We start from the raw sequence: 16972 nt of genomic DNA on the forward strand, positions 1-16972 counted from the left end.
TGGGCTTTGCAACTCCCATCAGGATGCTGATAACTTATTCTGAATTAAATTGTTTCCCCAAAATGCATATGTTGGTTTCCTGACCTCTAGTATGATGGCATTAGGAAGTGGGAGCTAAATAGGTCATGAAGGTAGAGCTCTTATGAATGGGATTAGTGCCCTTAGACGAGACTTGCAAGAGTTTGCTAGGAGAATGGAAAGAGAACATGGTTGTCTGCCAAACAGGAAGTGACTTTATCAGACACCACGTCTGCCCAAACCTTCATTTTGGGCTTTCCAGGTTTGAGAAATGTTAGTAATAGATGTTTGTTGTTTAAGCCATCCAGTCTATGGTATCTTTGTTATAGCAGCCCCAAAATGATTGAGACTCAACCTATACAAACAGTGTATGAGCCCTAATTACCCCATAGAGCTTCTGAATTATAAATGGGATTAATGGTCATGTATGTGAGGCACATAGAAATTCAAGCTTATTTTCATTTTTAATTACTGTAAAACAAACCAGAAACTAATTGCTACCAAGTCTTCATAAGTGAAACTCATGCCAGAATAAACAGATGACCTCCAAGCCTCCTTCAAGAAGCACATCCCACCACAGTCAGGACTCAGTGGCATCCAAGTATGTGTCATAAGGGAGCTTAAGAGGTGACATTTAGATCTGCAGTCCTGTACATTATAGGCTCACATGTTTAATAGGATTGGCATGTCCTGTGCCTCTAAGTCAATTATGCTTCTAAAAGGATAGTGGGGAGAGGTAAATTAATTCTCCTGAAAGAGCCTCATTCCTCTAATTTTTAATAGTTTTCCCTAAGATTTCTCCCTGACTAAATACCTGGTTGATATAGAGAATAGTGCAATTTGGGAAGGCAGATATTTTATCTCTTTTTTCTTCTTCAAAATATCATTAGATTTCAGATTTCAAAAACTGTGATGCAAATATAAGTAATTTCTTATAATAGTAATTACATATTAATGATCCCATTGGTTAGACATTGTGATTGGACAGTGAATAAAATGTCCCTGCTCTAGGATCAACTCCATCATTCTACTAACTAACAGTCTTCAGAAGTGGTGAAAGAAATGAGAAAAATTTTTTTCTTCATTACTTTTATTTTCACTCTTTTCATAAGTTTTCTCATTAACCAAGTTTACCAAGTTTATATTGCAATTTTATATTACTTACACTATTGGAAAAACGTGAAAATTAGAAGTAATGGTAAGAAAGACATCACCAGGCCAGGAGGCAAAAGAGAATTGGAACTGGAAAATCAAAACAGGTCACAAAGATTGTATTTACTTTCATTGATTCTGTCTTGAACTTTCTTGGTGAAGGACTAGAAGTCTCTAAAGAAATGTAAGTATCTATGGAATTATCTTCTTTTTAAAAATGTTATTGATCTTATAAATAATAGCACCTTATATTTGTACATGGCTAGCATTATACAGTATATGTCCACATGTATTACATGCATTGCGTGTATTACATTTCCATTATTTTTATTTTACCAATGAGGAATGAAATCCAGAGATGAGGAACAACTTGGCTTAAGTTAAAGAGACAATGAAAAACCAAGAGTGAAGTCAGGTCTTGTCAACCTGATTTCATTCCTCTTTCCTTTAACTAACAAACCCTAATCGCTTACATAAATATTCATTTATTAATTCAGTTAATAGTAAAGATTGAGACACATCCTGTATCCACTCTATGCTAGTACTGGGTGTATAGTGGTGAATAAAACACAAATTGTCCTTCCCTTATTGGGGCTTAGAGCCTAGCTGGCTATAGAGAAAACAGTAGCAAAAAAATGTCTAAAAAAATAACAAAACATGTAAGACAAGTGTCATAAAAAATGAGCAGGGTGCTCTTAGACAAATAATATGGGTATGTCTTATTTGAGGTGACAAATAGTAAGTGTAGCTATCTCTAATGATGTGAAATTTAAGCAGAAACCTAGAAAATGGAAAGGGCCAAGTATATGAAAAGTGGGAGAAAAAAGATTGCAGGCCAAAGGAACTTGTGGCAAGGAAAGAGTTTGATATGCTTGAAAAACTGAAAGTTTGCCACTGCAATGAAAATGGAAATAATGAGCGAGAGGATGTCAGGAGAAGTTGGAAATGTGGTCAGGGGCTAGAAGAAGGAAAGCATTGCCGGTCGTGAAAGGAGTTTACGTTTTATTCTAGGTTCAGTAGGAAGTCAGTGTATTGTTTCCAGGAAAGAATGGCATCATTATTTTATGTGATACTCTTAACAGTGCTGGTAGATAAGTAAGACAAGTATTATGATGGCTGGTGGGCTAGAGTATGAAAAGATGCAGAGAGCTTAGGTAACTTGCCAAAGTTATACAGCCCTTTAGTCACAAACTTCTCATCCAGGTTTCCCTGCCTAGCCTGGTGGAAATATCCATGATAAACTTTAAGATGAGAATGAGTACCTCATGGTTTAAAAATAGCTAAACAGTTTCTGAAACTCTACTGTCAAAATGCATAAGTCCTGAGCAACAGAGAAAAAGTCAACTTTCAGCAGTGGATTGCAGTTCTCTTAGCTTTAGAGAGTTTAAAACCAGAATGCTTATGTGGATTTTTGGCAATGGACACACTGTTTATAAGAATCGTCATATTTAAAAAAAAAAGAATGTGTAATGTTTAGTACAGAAGCTTTATCCACTAGTTAGTATCATGAGGATTAATTAGTTAAAGCTGCACAAATACTTTTAGGATAAAGATTGCTAACACATTAATATATTATGTTCTTGCTGCTATAAATCAGACATGCTGATGTTGGAATTTGTTTAGAAGCCTTTCACATACCTAAAGTAAAATTTTAGATTTTCTGCTTTTGTTTGTTGTTGTATCCTATAACAGTGTCTGGCTTAAAATAAGTGCTCAATAAAATAGTGTGCCATGAAATAAATTAAAATATGACTGCATAAACCCTTTGAAAAGTGTGATTATGAAGATACTGATTATTTTGAATTTAATTGCATTTTATGTCAATGGTTATGTCATTTACACTGTTAGTTCTCTGCATATAAAGCAGTGAAAATTAACCGAATATAGTGTATACATGTGTGTACATATGTGTTTAATTTATTCATCATATTGTGAAACAGTGGCAGCATAGGGGGTCAAAATGTCAGTGTTCTAGTCATTGCACTGTCTCACCACACATTAATTTATAAGGTCAAGAAGATAATCTCTTTAGAGCAGTCTTTAGAATGTTAGGATATACATTTCAAATGTTTTTAAACACGGAGATCATATAGCATAAGGACTTTATTCTTGTCTTAGCAAAAGATTTGAAATCCTGGTCACTCTATCCATGATAACTCCCCAGTTACTCTCCATATAATTCCTGTGCTTGTTTCTTTCTTGGCAATGATGCAAGCTATTATTGAATTACTTATTTGTCTACTTCCTGTCTGTCCCAGCAAAGTATACGTTCATGAGGACAGGAACCTTGTCCTTCTTATCTTTCACTTCAGAGACTTGCACAGTGCCAAGGCTCAAGGTGCTCCATAAATATTTGGAAAATTAGTTAACGGGTTAATGAATAGATTAGGTTCAGATATGTAGCTAAGGCTTCTGTAAATCCTCATACCCTTTCCCTTTATTCTTTATATCATTTATTCTTCAACAAATATCTTTAAAAAGGCTTTATGTATCAGGTACTGTATTAGGCTTTGTGTAGCAAAATGGAAATAAACATAGTCTTTGGGGAAAACAGCCTTTTAAGGGAGGCAGGACCAAAATAAGAAACACACATAAATAAAAGTCATAAATTATAATAATAGCATATGGTAGCCAAATTGGCTACTGATGTATAGGATAAAGAAGGACATGGGAGTCAAGAAAGATTTGGATGGAGATCATGAATGATTTATGAGCGCCTGGGAATGAGGTCAGGGGTCAGTAAGAGACTCCAAGAAGGGACAGTCTTGGGATTTCACAGGAGCATAAAGGAAGAAAATGAGGCTGGAATACAGTGATCAATAAAGAAAGTGAAGCGTGGTAAGTTTGGAGAGGTAGAAAACTATCAGATAGGATTGCCTGATAAAATATAGGGCAACCAGTTGAATTTAAGATAAATAGTAAATTTTTTTGTATAAGTATGTCCCAAATATTTTGTGAGATATGCTAAAAACTTAATTGGTGTTTATCTGAAATTCAAATATAACTGGGCATTTATATATATATACAGTTGACTCTCATTATTTATAGATTCCATATTTATGAACTTATGAATTTGCCTCCTCGTTAACATTTATTTGTAACCCCCAAATCAATATGCATGATGTTGTCGCAGTCATTCATGGACATGTGCAGAGAATCAGAAAGTTTAACTCACCCAACACGTAGTGTCCTAGCTGAAGTCAAGGCAGTGCTCTACCTTCTCATTTAAGCTCTCATACTATACACGTGTCCTTTTCATAGTCTATTTAGCACCACATATTTCTTGTATATTTTTGCTTTTGCTGGTGATTTTTCTGTTCAAAGTGGTCTTCAAGCTGAAGTGCTGTCTATTCTTCCTAAGCCCAAGAAGATCACATTTGCCTTAGGAGGAAAATATGTGTGCTAGATAAACTTCTTTCAGGCATGAGTTACATTGCCATTGATCATGAGTTCAAATATTAAGTGAATCAAATATATTTATGTATATTCAAACAGAAACACACATAATACAAGATTATGTATTGATTGGTTGATGACAGTGTTCCAACTGGAGGCTCTCAGAAACCTAACCCTCCATTTTCCCGGGAACAATGGTTCTATATTTGCTAATTCAGTGTTGTTGGCAATTTTATAGAACATAAGTACTGTGAATAATGAGAATCAACTGTATATCCAGCATATATATGTAAATATATATACACACGCACAAGTGGACTGAATATATATCTATGTGTGTGTTATATTTATTTACACTTATATATTTTATATAATTTATATATGTCTAAAACATAAAATTTTGTAACATATATAAATATATATATATATTTGTTACATATATAATTCTTTTCTTAATCTGGCAACCTGAGATACCATGCAGAGCCTTTTAGACCATGGTAGGTAGTTCAGATGTCATTCTATGTTTCTATGTTCAAAAAGTCTCTGCAGTTTCATCAGCAAGAGCTTAAAAATGGAGAATAAGTTGAGAGGGGGTGAAATTTGGAGGCAGGGAGAACAATTAAGTGTCTATTGTGGTAGCCAAAGGAAGGACAGAAGATAAAGTGATTTAAAGATAAACTGCTGTTGGTAAAGATAAGAAATAATAGACATTTTTGAACTTAATTTTGAAGGTAGAATAAGACTGTGGGCAAGCCACACCAGCCCCCTCGATAAACATGAGCAGCCATATGCGTACACATGAGTGGATAGATTGTAGTGAAGGTTAAAGATGGAGGTAGTATTAGCTATCACTTTAGTGGGTCATTAGAAGAACAAAATGGGATAACACATGTAAAGAGACTGGTGTAATTTATACTTATGGGGAATGTGCAGGAAATCTAAATGCATTCTCCTACTGTGCTCACCACTCCACAGACAAATCTTATATTTTGCCATAAATATTAGTTGAAAGGATTTTTTTCAGAAAAATGAGTTTCCAGGATAGTTATTTTTAAACAGTTCATATGACATTGTTTTAGCATCAACATAGTTTTCATATCCATGAAAAGCTGCCTGTAAGTGAATTGGATGCTCCCTTAGGTTTAGGCATATATTTGTCAACTGTCCAAAGCTTTCTTAGTATTCCACAGGAATAAACATATAAATATTCAGATGCTCCTGTTCTTGGCCAGCATTAGCAGCATAAGGCACCAAAGGCTGCCATGTGATCCAAACCTTGTAGTCTTTAATTCAACACTAATGGCTGAGACATAAGAGCAAACACTTTTTCATGTTCCAGGGTCATCTGCTATGAAATCCGCTTGGCAGGTCAAGTTGGAGAAATGTTGACACAGAAAATGTTAAATAAAGGTTTGCTTTAAACCTCCATACTTCATAGGGCTTAAGTTGTTTCTGGTTTATGAGTGATAAATACTGCGAGATCAAATGTTAAATAGACCCTCCCATTTCTAGCAGGCAAATGTTGGAAGAGTCCAAGGAATGTACTGGAATGCTTTCCAGTCTCAAATATAGGGGATAAAATGTTAGAAACCAGATTGCATTGGTTTGAGATTAGCTCTCATGTTAAATGAAATGGTTTTCCTGAATTAATTAATTAAACAATAGAATGCATACACATTATTTATTCAAATCGTTTGTATGTATAAAATGCATAGTTTAGTGTAATGCAGTTTTGAAACATTAAGATAGAATGGCACAAAGAAAAAGACAGGAGGAAAAAACCCCTATAGTTTCTAAATGTCTGCTCAAAGTTCTCTCAATAAGAAATCTGTAACTACTCAAGGAAAAAAGAAAACATCAGTCATGTCTACTAATTTAATCATGTACTCAATCAGTAGAGTCAGAAAGAAAAAGAGTCAAATTCAGTTTGTGGTATGTGCATGGGCACACGCACCTGCACATACACAGGGATTGAGAAAGTATGGTTGGGGAAGGGGGTGGCAGGTTACATTTCTACCTGAGACATGGAATGCTGCTTTTGTTGGCACCCCGTCTCATAATCTAGTATTCAAGTCCAGATCAAATTTCATGCAAAGTGATTCCATCTTCATAAATAAAAATATGTCCCCAGACTTAGAAGGGCAACACTATTCTCTTAAGCTTTTGGCAAGGATGTTCAACATTTTATTGGAGCCAGATGGACCTGATCAGCAGATATAGTGTCACTCAGAGTAAGTTTGTGTGTATTCAAGGAAAAGGGAGGAAAGAGGCAAGACATAACCATTGGGCTTCCCTGGTGGCGCAGTGGTTGAGAGTCCACCTGCCGATGCAGGGGACGTGGGTTCGTGCCCTGGTCCGGGAGGATCCCACATGCCGCGGAGCGGCTGGACCCCTGAGGCTGGGACCGTGAGCCATGGTCGCTAAGCCTGCGCGTCCGGAGCCTGTGCTCCGCAACGGGAGAGGCCACAACAGTGAGAGGCCCGCGTATCGCAAAAAAAAAAAAAAAAAAAAAAAAAAAAAAAAAGACATAACCATTGTTAGCCACAGATATTTGTACACCCAAGGGTCTAGGAATGCAAGCTTTTTAGCTTCTTCTGACCCTCTCTTCCAAACTGTTCATACGCACACAAAAACCCCTATTTTTTTCTTATCAAGCCTTGTTGTTTTTGTTATTATTACATTTGAATAAAATTTTGAGGTTTCAAAAGAATTATAGGCTGGCTCATTGCATTTTTTTTTTTTTTTTTTGCGGTACGCGGGCCTTTCACTGTTGTGGCCTCTCCCGTTGCGGAGCACAGGCTCCGGACGCGCAGGCTCAGCGGCCATGGCTCACGGGCCTAGCTGCTCCACGGCACGTGGGATCTTCCCGGACCAGGGCACGAACCCGTGTCCCCTGCATCAGCAGGCGGACTCTCAACCACTGCGCCACCAGGGAAGCCCCTCATTGCATTTTTATGATCTAAATCCATACCACTAAGCGTGACTATAAGTTACTTTATAATCTGACTTCTGTTTTACCTCTCTCTTGTGTGACTTTACTATACTAATAGTGTTTAATCTTCCACTCAACCCTTCTTCTTGCCCTGTGTTTGGAACTTTGTTCTTTTCCACCTAACTCTGGTTGGTAATGAGGTCTGACAGTATCACCACCACCTGGGAGCTTATTAGAAATGCAAATGCTATGGCTCCAGCCTAGACCTCAGAATCAGAATTTCTGAGGTTGGGGTCCAGCATTTAGCATTTTAACAAGCCCTCCAGTCAATTCTAATGCATGGTCAAGTCTTAGAACTACCAACCTAACTTTTGGTTTAGAGGCCCAGCTCATGTTCATCTCCTACAGGAACTTATTAACAAATCCTTCTTATTGACCAAATTCCCTCCTCCTTGTGCCCTTAGTAACCCAAATACATCAATGCTTATAATTTTTATTGAAATTATTTGCTTATATTTTTGCAGTAGGGATCAAGATTCTTTTGCTACAATTCCTATGAGTAAAAACAAAACAGCAGTGGCCAAAAATTTATTTTCCAACACTGGTTTCCTCATGATATAGGTAGGCAATATAGCATAGTGATTAAGAGAATGAATTAATGTCTGGCTCTACCACTTACTACCTGGGTGACTTTGTGGGATTTGCTTTATCTCTGTGGATCTCATTTGTAAAATGGACATAATAATGTCGCTGGACTGTTGTAAGGATTAAATGGGTTAATACATGTAAAGCACTTAGCATGGTCCCTGGTATGTAGAAAGCAGTGCCTAAGTATTCCTCCCTATTCTCTCTCTGTTCTCCATCTGAGACCACAATAATAAATATTTTAGACTTTTATTCCCATACCCTGTTTCTTGTGTTCTTTTCTGGATTTTTCCTTATTTTTATTTTCTTCTTAATGCTTCAGTATATGTCTCTTTTGACCTACTTACCAGTTCATTAATCCTGTTGTCAATTGTATCTAACATGTGGTTCTTTGAATCTGAGTCCTTAATTATATTTTTTATATTTTACATTTCAAAATTTTAAGTTATTTTATAGTTTACAGTTAGTGTTGCAAAATAAAAGAAAGTGTTCCAAGTTAAATATAAATTTCAGGTAAGCAAGAAATAATTTTTAGTATGAGTATGTCCTAAATATTTTATGAGACATACTTTTACTAAAAAAAAGTATTTGCTGTTTATCTGAAGTTGAAATTTGACTTGAAAGTCTATATTTTTATTTGCTAAAGCTGGCAATCCTATTTCCAGTTCTCTACTAAACATTTTTATGACTACACAATTTTTTAGTATATAAAACACTGTTATTTAAAAATCTGTGTATCCAAATATCTGGAAGTTATCCAGGGAATCTGTTTTATTTTATTTTTCTTTCTCTTGGTTTTGATTATATGGACTTGTCTACTGGTGCCGTGGGCAGAATTCTAAGACAGCTCCCAAGATTCCTGACCCCTGGTGTATATGCCCTGTGTAATCTTCTCCCTTGAATGAGAGACGGAACTGTGACTATGATGGGGTATTATTCCCCTGATTCTATTATTTTCTATGACAAAGGGATTTTACAAATGTAATTAATTACAAATGTAATTGATTTTAAATTAATCAAAAGAGGTTTTATTCTTATTCATTCTAAATCAGATGAGTAGGTCAGGATTGTTTGACCTAATTATATAAACTCTTTAAAATTGGGTTTAGAGCTCAAGGACAAGGGAAGTCAGAGAGATTTAAAGCAAGGGAGATGCTCTTTGCTGGCATTGAAGACAGAGTAAATTTCCATGTTGTGAGAGGGACCATGAAGGGGGGGCACATGGGAAGAAACTGTGGACATATGTTAAGGACCTGTAGTATCTCCCAGACAGTAGTCACTAAGAAAACAGCAACGTTGGTCCTGTAGCCACACAGAACCAAAACCTGAACATTCTTAAGAGAGGACCCCCAGCCTCAGATGGGATCACAGCCATGGCTGACGCTTTGATTTCAACATTGGAGACCCTGAACAAGGGACCCATATAATCTGTGCTGATAGTGGAAACTGTGAGAGAGTAAATTTACGTTTCTTTTCTGCTGATTTTTAGTGTGAGAACTGGCCTATTTCAAACTAGCTTACCATTTTAAGCTACAGAGATTTCATATAAAATTTTAACAATTCTAACTTGAGAAATACAGTCAATCCAAATAAATCCACTCTAGATACATCATTGTTTATAAAGATAATCTTGACCCTACAAATATGAGTGTCTAAAAGTACTTGCTTAGGAAATAAGAGAAAATCAAACTTTTTGAGTAAATCTGGAGGGTTATTAGGAGATGGATATTAGATTCTTAGATCTGTAAACAGTTGTCATACAGGATTTATTTTTAAAAGCATACTCCCAGTTTGAATTCAATATGGTAAACTAGACTTACATATTTACTTCACTACTGAGAGTCCACTGGAAAAAAAAGTAATAATGGAAATAACTTTAGAAATGCAAAGGAAAAGAAAGCATACCAAAAAAAGGAAACATTTCAACAAATTTCTAGGTGTTGTAAAATGGATAGAATAGGTAGAAAAATTATTTTCCTTAGAAGTGGGAGAATCTGCCCAACAAAACCCCTTTCCAGCCTTTGACTTCAGAGTAATCAGGTACTGAAAGTTTGGGAACACAACGGGAGCAGAAACCAGAAATTAATTGGAAGGTCCTATAAATTGTCACAGCTCGATAATATTTTCTCTCCCAAAGGAGCATAGAGGGTAAAGGGCAAAGATGTTTACCGTGAAGGAAACAATATCCCAAAAGCAAATGACTCTGCTCTAAAAGAACTGGATTATCTCCTTAGGAAAAGTTAAGGTCTTTAATGAGGACACTGGTTCTTTTCTTATCTGAGCATTTTAGGGAATCTGTGGCCAGTATCACTGTCCTTTTAAAGTATGAAGTGACAACCAAAGATCACTAAAAGCAGCAACTTGAAAGAGTAGAAACAAGAGAAATAAATAGACAAGCTTTTTTCAAAGGAAACAGACCTAATTTATAGGAAAAAATTTAAAGTTATAATCTATACAGAAAGATTTAAAAACCTATTACAACCATAAAAAATGAATGGTATGCTATAAAATTTTTAAATCAAGAAAGTTCTCTTAGAGAGTAAGAACATACTTGTCAAAAATTAACAATAGAACTTCTAAATAAAGTTGAATAATTCTTACGATGTATGAGGAAAGGAAAAAAATACAAAAATGGGACAAACTCAGAAGGTTCAATATTGCAGAGAGAACATTAGAAATAAAGAATAGGAAGTAATAGAAGATAATTTTACAGAGATGAAGAAAGACCTAAACCTTCAGAATTGAACCCAGAGCATGCGGCAAAAAAAAATTTAAAGAACCCAGACATGTTATCTTGAAATTGCACTTGAAATAACACTAAAATATCTTGAAATAACACTAAAAATAAAAAGAAAGTCCCAAAAATGTCCTGAGAAAAGAAAAGCAAGTTCACTACTAATGAGAAGAGCATCAAAGTCTCATCACCTATTGTGAATGCTAAAAGTTACGGACAGATAAATTTAAATTTGGGAGGATTGAGAAGGAAGTAAAGGAGGGAGGGAGGGAGAAAGGGAAGAAAGAAAAGACATTTTCAGACATCCAAGTAGAAAGAAAATAATCTCCTGTTTGCCTACCCTTTTATAGAGATAGCCCTCATAACAACCTAAAATCAGAAACAGAAGACTTTATTTCTGGAGAGGAAAAGGGTGGGAGAGAGACTCTGGTTACCATTACTTTTATTTTATTTCAAACCCCTCTGTAGCCATTAGGTTTGTAATTAGTGTTTATCTTAAGCATGCCCTGATTTAAGGAATTGAAATTAATTAATTAATTATGTTAAATGTCAATTTGATCTGAAAAACTTCAGCCCAACCAACAGAAGCACCTTATTTTGATTTTTGTATATGCAATTAGACTAATTATGATTGATCATTTAATTATACTACTCTCTTAGTTGTCTATAACCTCAGTCCTGATATAAATGAATCAGAGTAGTCAGTACATTTCATAATTATTCAGCATAAATCCTTTCTTTGTGATACGGTCTCCCTTGTCAAACTCCCTTTAAAAAAATATCTAAAGATATTCTCTTCATCATGCCTGACATGTAACATCTGTGACTAGTATAAGACAACAAAGGGAATATGCATAATAAAGCTTGCTAGAAAGAAATTTAATTTGAAAAATATATTTTATTTTCAGAGGTAGCTGGATATTGCATCTTGTCATAAAATCGAAATGATGTGCTTGGTGTTGGCGTGTATTTGAAACAATAAAGGACTTGTACAGCCATCAAATACCACGTTTTGCTTCTTCATTTAACTGAATTCCAGAGTCACTGTAATATGCTGTTGTATGAAAGAATCTCTAATGGAGTACAATTATAGTTTTGTTTTGTTATTTAATCTTTGAGAGATCACTGGGATTATCTAATTCAATTAATTTATGCATCTCTTGTCTGAACAACTGATTAGACCATTAGATTCAGACTTTCACAGAAAAGCATTAAATATAACACAGACTGAGCTAAAAACAGCCAGCTTAATTATCACTTGGCCTTGTGTGCAAGGTATATTTTTGCCACAGGGATATAGTGGTTAACAAGGTAGATAAATAGGTAATGCACCTTCCTTCATGGAACTTCCATTCTATTTTGGTTTTGCAAAAGGATGACAATAAAAGAGAAAATGGGGGGCAAATGGAGCCCATGTTCAAATACTAAGCACATATCATTTGCATTTTTAAAACAGCATTAATCAGATGACAAAAGATCTCAATTTTTTATTTTACTTGATGAACATATTCAGGTTTTTCCTCCCAAGAGGAAAAAAATTATACTTGGGACTATATAATTTCTCTGAAAGATGTAGTTGGTCAGAAGTCTCCCCTCCATCTCTAGAGGGAAAAGTAATTCATGAGAAATCCTTTCCTTGTGTTTCCTTCAACTGTACTAAGAGATGCAAAAATATTTTAACTAAGCCTTGAGAAGATGGAGACTATGTCAGGAAGAAAGAGATATCCAGAGAGGCCTTGAAAAGATAAAGAAAAGTAGGTCTGGCAAGCCAGAGGCAGGACAAAGTACTTACTCCAGATCTTCAAGTTCATCTGAGACCAACAAGAACTGCTAGAAGTCCCTAAAGACCATTACAACCCCCTTGTCCTTGATGCTGTGTGGCCACATACATCCCACTGTAACTACTTAATGTTCTTTTAGATATTCACCCTGAACTGAAGCATTTAATTTCTTTCTCTGCTTCCATTGATGGTACCCAAACTCTCTCACTCATTGGGGTGATTTTGTGGAACTTCGTGCTCCTGCCTTTTCTTCTGTGAGTGTCTTTGGCTAAAACATTCACTTGTTGAAATCCCAAATGTTCCTCAGTTTTAAATGAAATTTCACTTCAACTTTGACCATGCCCTTGATCCCTCTAGCTGGAGGGATATGTCCTTCAACTTCACCATCATGTCATGTCACTCATATAAGATATTTCACATATACCAATATCTTGTAGATATTACTAACAATTGTTTATCTCTTCAAACCATCATCAAATTTCCTTGAAGTGCAGGGGTATGTTTTGTTCGGATAGAAAGAAGCCATATAGAATTTAATGAGTTTTGAACTGGACTATGAATGCTGACTGTCACTACCAATCTCTATGATCATATTTAAAATCCTTAATGATTCTGAATGCAAATTTGTCATCTATAAAATGAAGGTGCTTCATCAAAATAGCTATGTGATCCTACTTCTGCTCCACAGTGCCTAACATACTACTTTTAATATGGAAGGCCATTATAAGCATTTATGGAATTGTGAGTAAATTTACTTCAAGAGTAAATGATTCAGGGTGATAAAAAGGTATTTGTCTTTCTCTTTCTGACTTACTTCACTTAGTATGATCATCTCTAGGTCCATCCATGTTGCTGCAAATGGCATTATTTCATTCTTTTTTTGTGGCTATATAGTATTCCAGTGTGTGTGTGTGTGTGTGTGTATCCCATCTTCTTTATCCATTCGTCTGTTGATGGACATTTAGGTTGCTTCTGTGTCTTGGTTATTGTAAATAATGCTGCTATGAACATTGGGGTGCATGTATCTTTTCAAATTAGAGTTTTGTCCGTATATATGCCAAGGAGTGGGAATTGCTGGGTCATATGGTAGCTCTATTTTTAGTTTTTTAAGGAACCTCCATACTGTTTTCCATAGTGGCTGCACCAATTTACATTCCCACCAACAGTGTAGGAGGCTTCCTTTTTCTCCACACCCTCTCCAGCATTTATTATCTGTAGACTTTTTGATGATGGCCATTCCAACTGTTATGAGGTGTTTTGATTTGTATTTCTCTAATATTAACAATGTTGAGCAATTTTTAGATACGTTTTGTTTTTCTCTCTCTGTATATTGCACTTTTCCACTCATTGAGATTGTGCTTATTGGCTTAATGGATAGATACAGCAGGGAACATGCTTGAAACAGCCAAAAGGGCTTCCTGGCTCTTTCTAAGCCTCAGTAAGCAGAAGCAATGCAATGGACATAATGAAAGTGCTTGCCTCAGAGATAGAACCATAGCAGAGATGATGGGAAATGATGAAAGTAGAGAGGATAGTAGGTCCAGGGCTGAACTTCTGAAGGGGCATCAAGACCTGAGAAAAAGGGTAGATGGTGCATAGAGATGAACAGAGGCAAAAGCCATAGACAACTCAAACAGAGAACCATGAGCCTTGATGCTATTATTGTCTCATTACTGACTGGTGCCGATGATTCATTGACCTTTACTCCATCTTGGCACTACTTAAGATTCCATATGTACCCACAACACATTTTAAGTTTGGAGGAACCTTGAAAAAAACTGAGGTTAAATTTTACATATTCTTGGTGGGATTAAAATATCAATAGTCTTTAAAAATATACAACATGTTTTTGCTACCAAATAACTCTAGCTCTTTTGAGTGCAAAGCTTTGCTCTACAGACCTGACAGTGGGATCTTCTGAACTTTGCTAATCTGAACTGCCACTCTCCAGGCCTAACATGATTCTGAGATATCTGAAAGACTCCCTATCTATTGGCTCAGTTAATTCTTATTCTTTTTTGTTGTTTTTCTATCAGCAATCCTGTGGAAAAGCAATGTTGAGATTTACAGTCATTTCTCTGTCAGTTATGCTTACTAATTTTTGGATATCATTATAAAATATCACCTTTGCATGATGAATTCCCACTTAGTATGTTTCAACAGTGACTCATATTCTATTTTAACAGAAGGGTAAAGTATTTTTTAATCTCATTTTTGAGTGAAGCCAAACATTTATATTATTCCCGGTGTACAGACCAGTAACTTGAGGCATGATCCTATTGCTAGTGGTTGACAAAGCCTAGTCAACCAGGGACTCCAAACTAAACTTTTGTCTGTAGATCTTAGGCTCTTTTCACTACACATTGTGGCTTAAAAACTATTGTTTTCCTGGGAATTCCCTGGTGGCGCAGTGGTTAAGACTCTGCTCTCCCAGTGCTGGGGGCCCTGGTTCCATCCCTGGTCAGGGAACTAGATCCTGCAAGCATGCCACAACTAAGGAGCCCACCTGCCACAACTAAGACCCGGCACAACCAAATAAATAAATATTAAAAAAAAAAAAAGCTTGCTTTAAAAACAACAACAACAACAACTATTGTTTTCCAGCCTTCTCATTTCTCATTTCTGTACCATTCTCCTTTTAGGAATGGTGTATTCCAGCAGCCAACCAAAAGATCTCCAAATGGCCAAAGCCAGAACGATGTGAGTAACAAAATGAAAGTATTGGATTATAAGTCAAATTCTAACATAAACATTAATGAGTCCAAAATGAAATGTGATGATTTAATTATATTTAATAAATAGATAAATCAATGAATAAGGTGAGTAAACAAGTTTTCAGTGTAGAAGAATGTCAAATAAATCATATAGATACTCTCCCCTTTTACCTCAGGAAGGCAAAGCATAGTGCCCTGCTTCATAAATGCAGGCTGTTTAGTAACTTCCTTCCAAACTGTGTAGTGCACAAAGGGGGAAAAAGAAACTTTACAGTGGATCTGACAAACATTACCTCAGCCAAGTGATCAAGGTCAACCTCAGCCGTGATAAGTCATGCTGATACTATGCACCCTTGAACTGGTGTGATGGGAATGCACTTTACTTTTATGGTCTTCCTCTCAAAAACCTGTATCTCAGTCTAATCATGTGAAAAACGGCAGACATACCTCAGATGACCAATGTTGTACAAAATGCTTAACCAGTGCTACTTAAAAATGTTAAGATCATCAAAAACAAGGAAAACCTAAGAAATGATCACAGTCAAGAGGAGCTTAAGGAGACATGACAAAGAAATGTGATGAGGTATCTAGAAACAGAAAAAGGACACCAGATAAAAACTAAAGAAATCTGAATATAAATTATAGACTTTAGCTACTGATAATGGCTTATTAATTGTACTATAGTAATGTAAGATATTAATAATAAGGGAAATTGGGAGGGAAGAGGAACTCTGTACTATCTTTGCAATTTTTCTGTAAATGAAAACTATTCTAAAATTTTTTTAAATGGCATATATTTTTTTCTGTATAATCATCTTCACAGCCTCCTTGCACTGTAGTATCTACTCTTATTGTCCTATATAACATTTACCAAATATTCATTCTAACTTTATGCTAAAGAATCAATTAATTTTTCGAAACATGTTGATAATCTGAGGAAAATAGGATATAGATTTGAGGTCTAGCTTTCACTCCTCCCAAGCAGAAAAACGCCAGATCTTGCCAACCACCAAATCCATGGTAATTCCCCACAGAAATAGCAAGTCCACTTTAAAGATTTATTTACAAAGCAGAAACCCCAATCTCCTCTCCTTCTAACTGCCTCCAGCTTCAGGGAATTACCAGAAAGGGCTTAATACCCTAACAATCTAATCAATTCCAAAATGAAAACTTCATTTTGCTTTTAAAAGATTAGCACTGCCCATTTATACTTTCTGCCTACACAGATTTAAAATAGATATTGCGTGGCCATGCCATTCAATTGATTACAAAATTAATCCACGTAAAGGGGAGAGAAAAATGAGTTTGAATGGACTTTTTGCTTTGTAAAGTAAACTCTAGCCGTAGGAAGGAGACAAAAGCCTGAGAGATTTAGAAACGTATTCAGCAGGGCAGATAGAGGCACAGTCTGAATATTCTGACCACAAGAAATAGGAACAGCCTCCTCCCAACACTACTTTCAGAACAGCGTTTTGCTTCTGGGAAGAAACTTCTTGGTATATCCAGTGCTGTCCTAGCCCTACCTCAGAAATACCAATTCCGTGTGGAAGTGCAATAGTAAATTGACTTTCTTTAAGGATTTTATGGTCAGTGTCAAGTC

This window comes from Hyperoodon ampullatus, assembly GCF_949752795.1.
Source record: "Hyperoodon ampullatus genome assembly, chromosome: 10".
NCBI classification, from domain to species: domain Eukaryota; kingdom Metazoa; phylum Chordata; class Mammalia; order Artiodactyla; family Ziphiidae; genus Hyperoodon; species Hyperoodon ampullatus.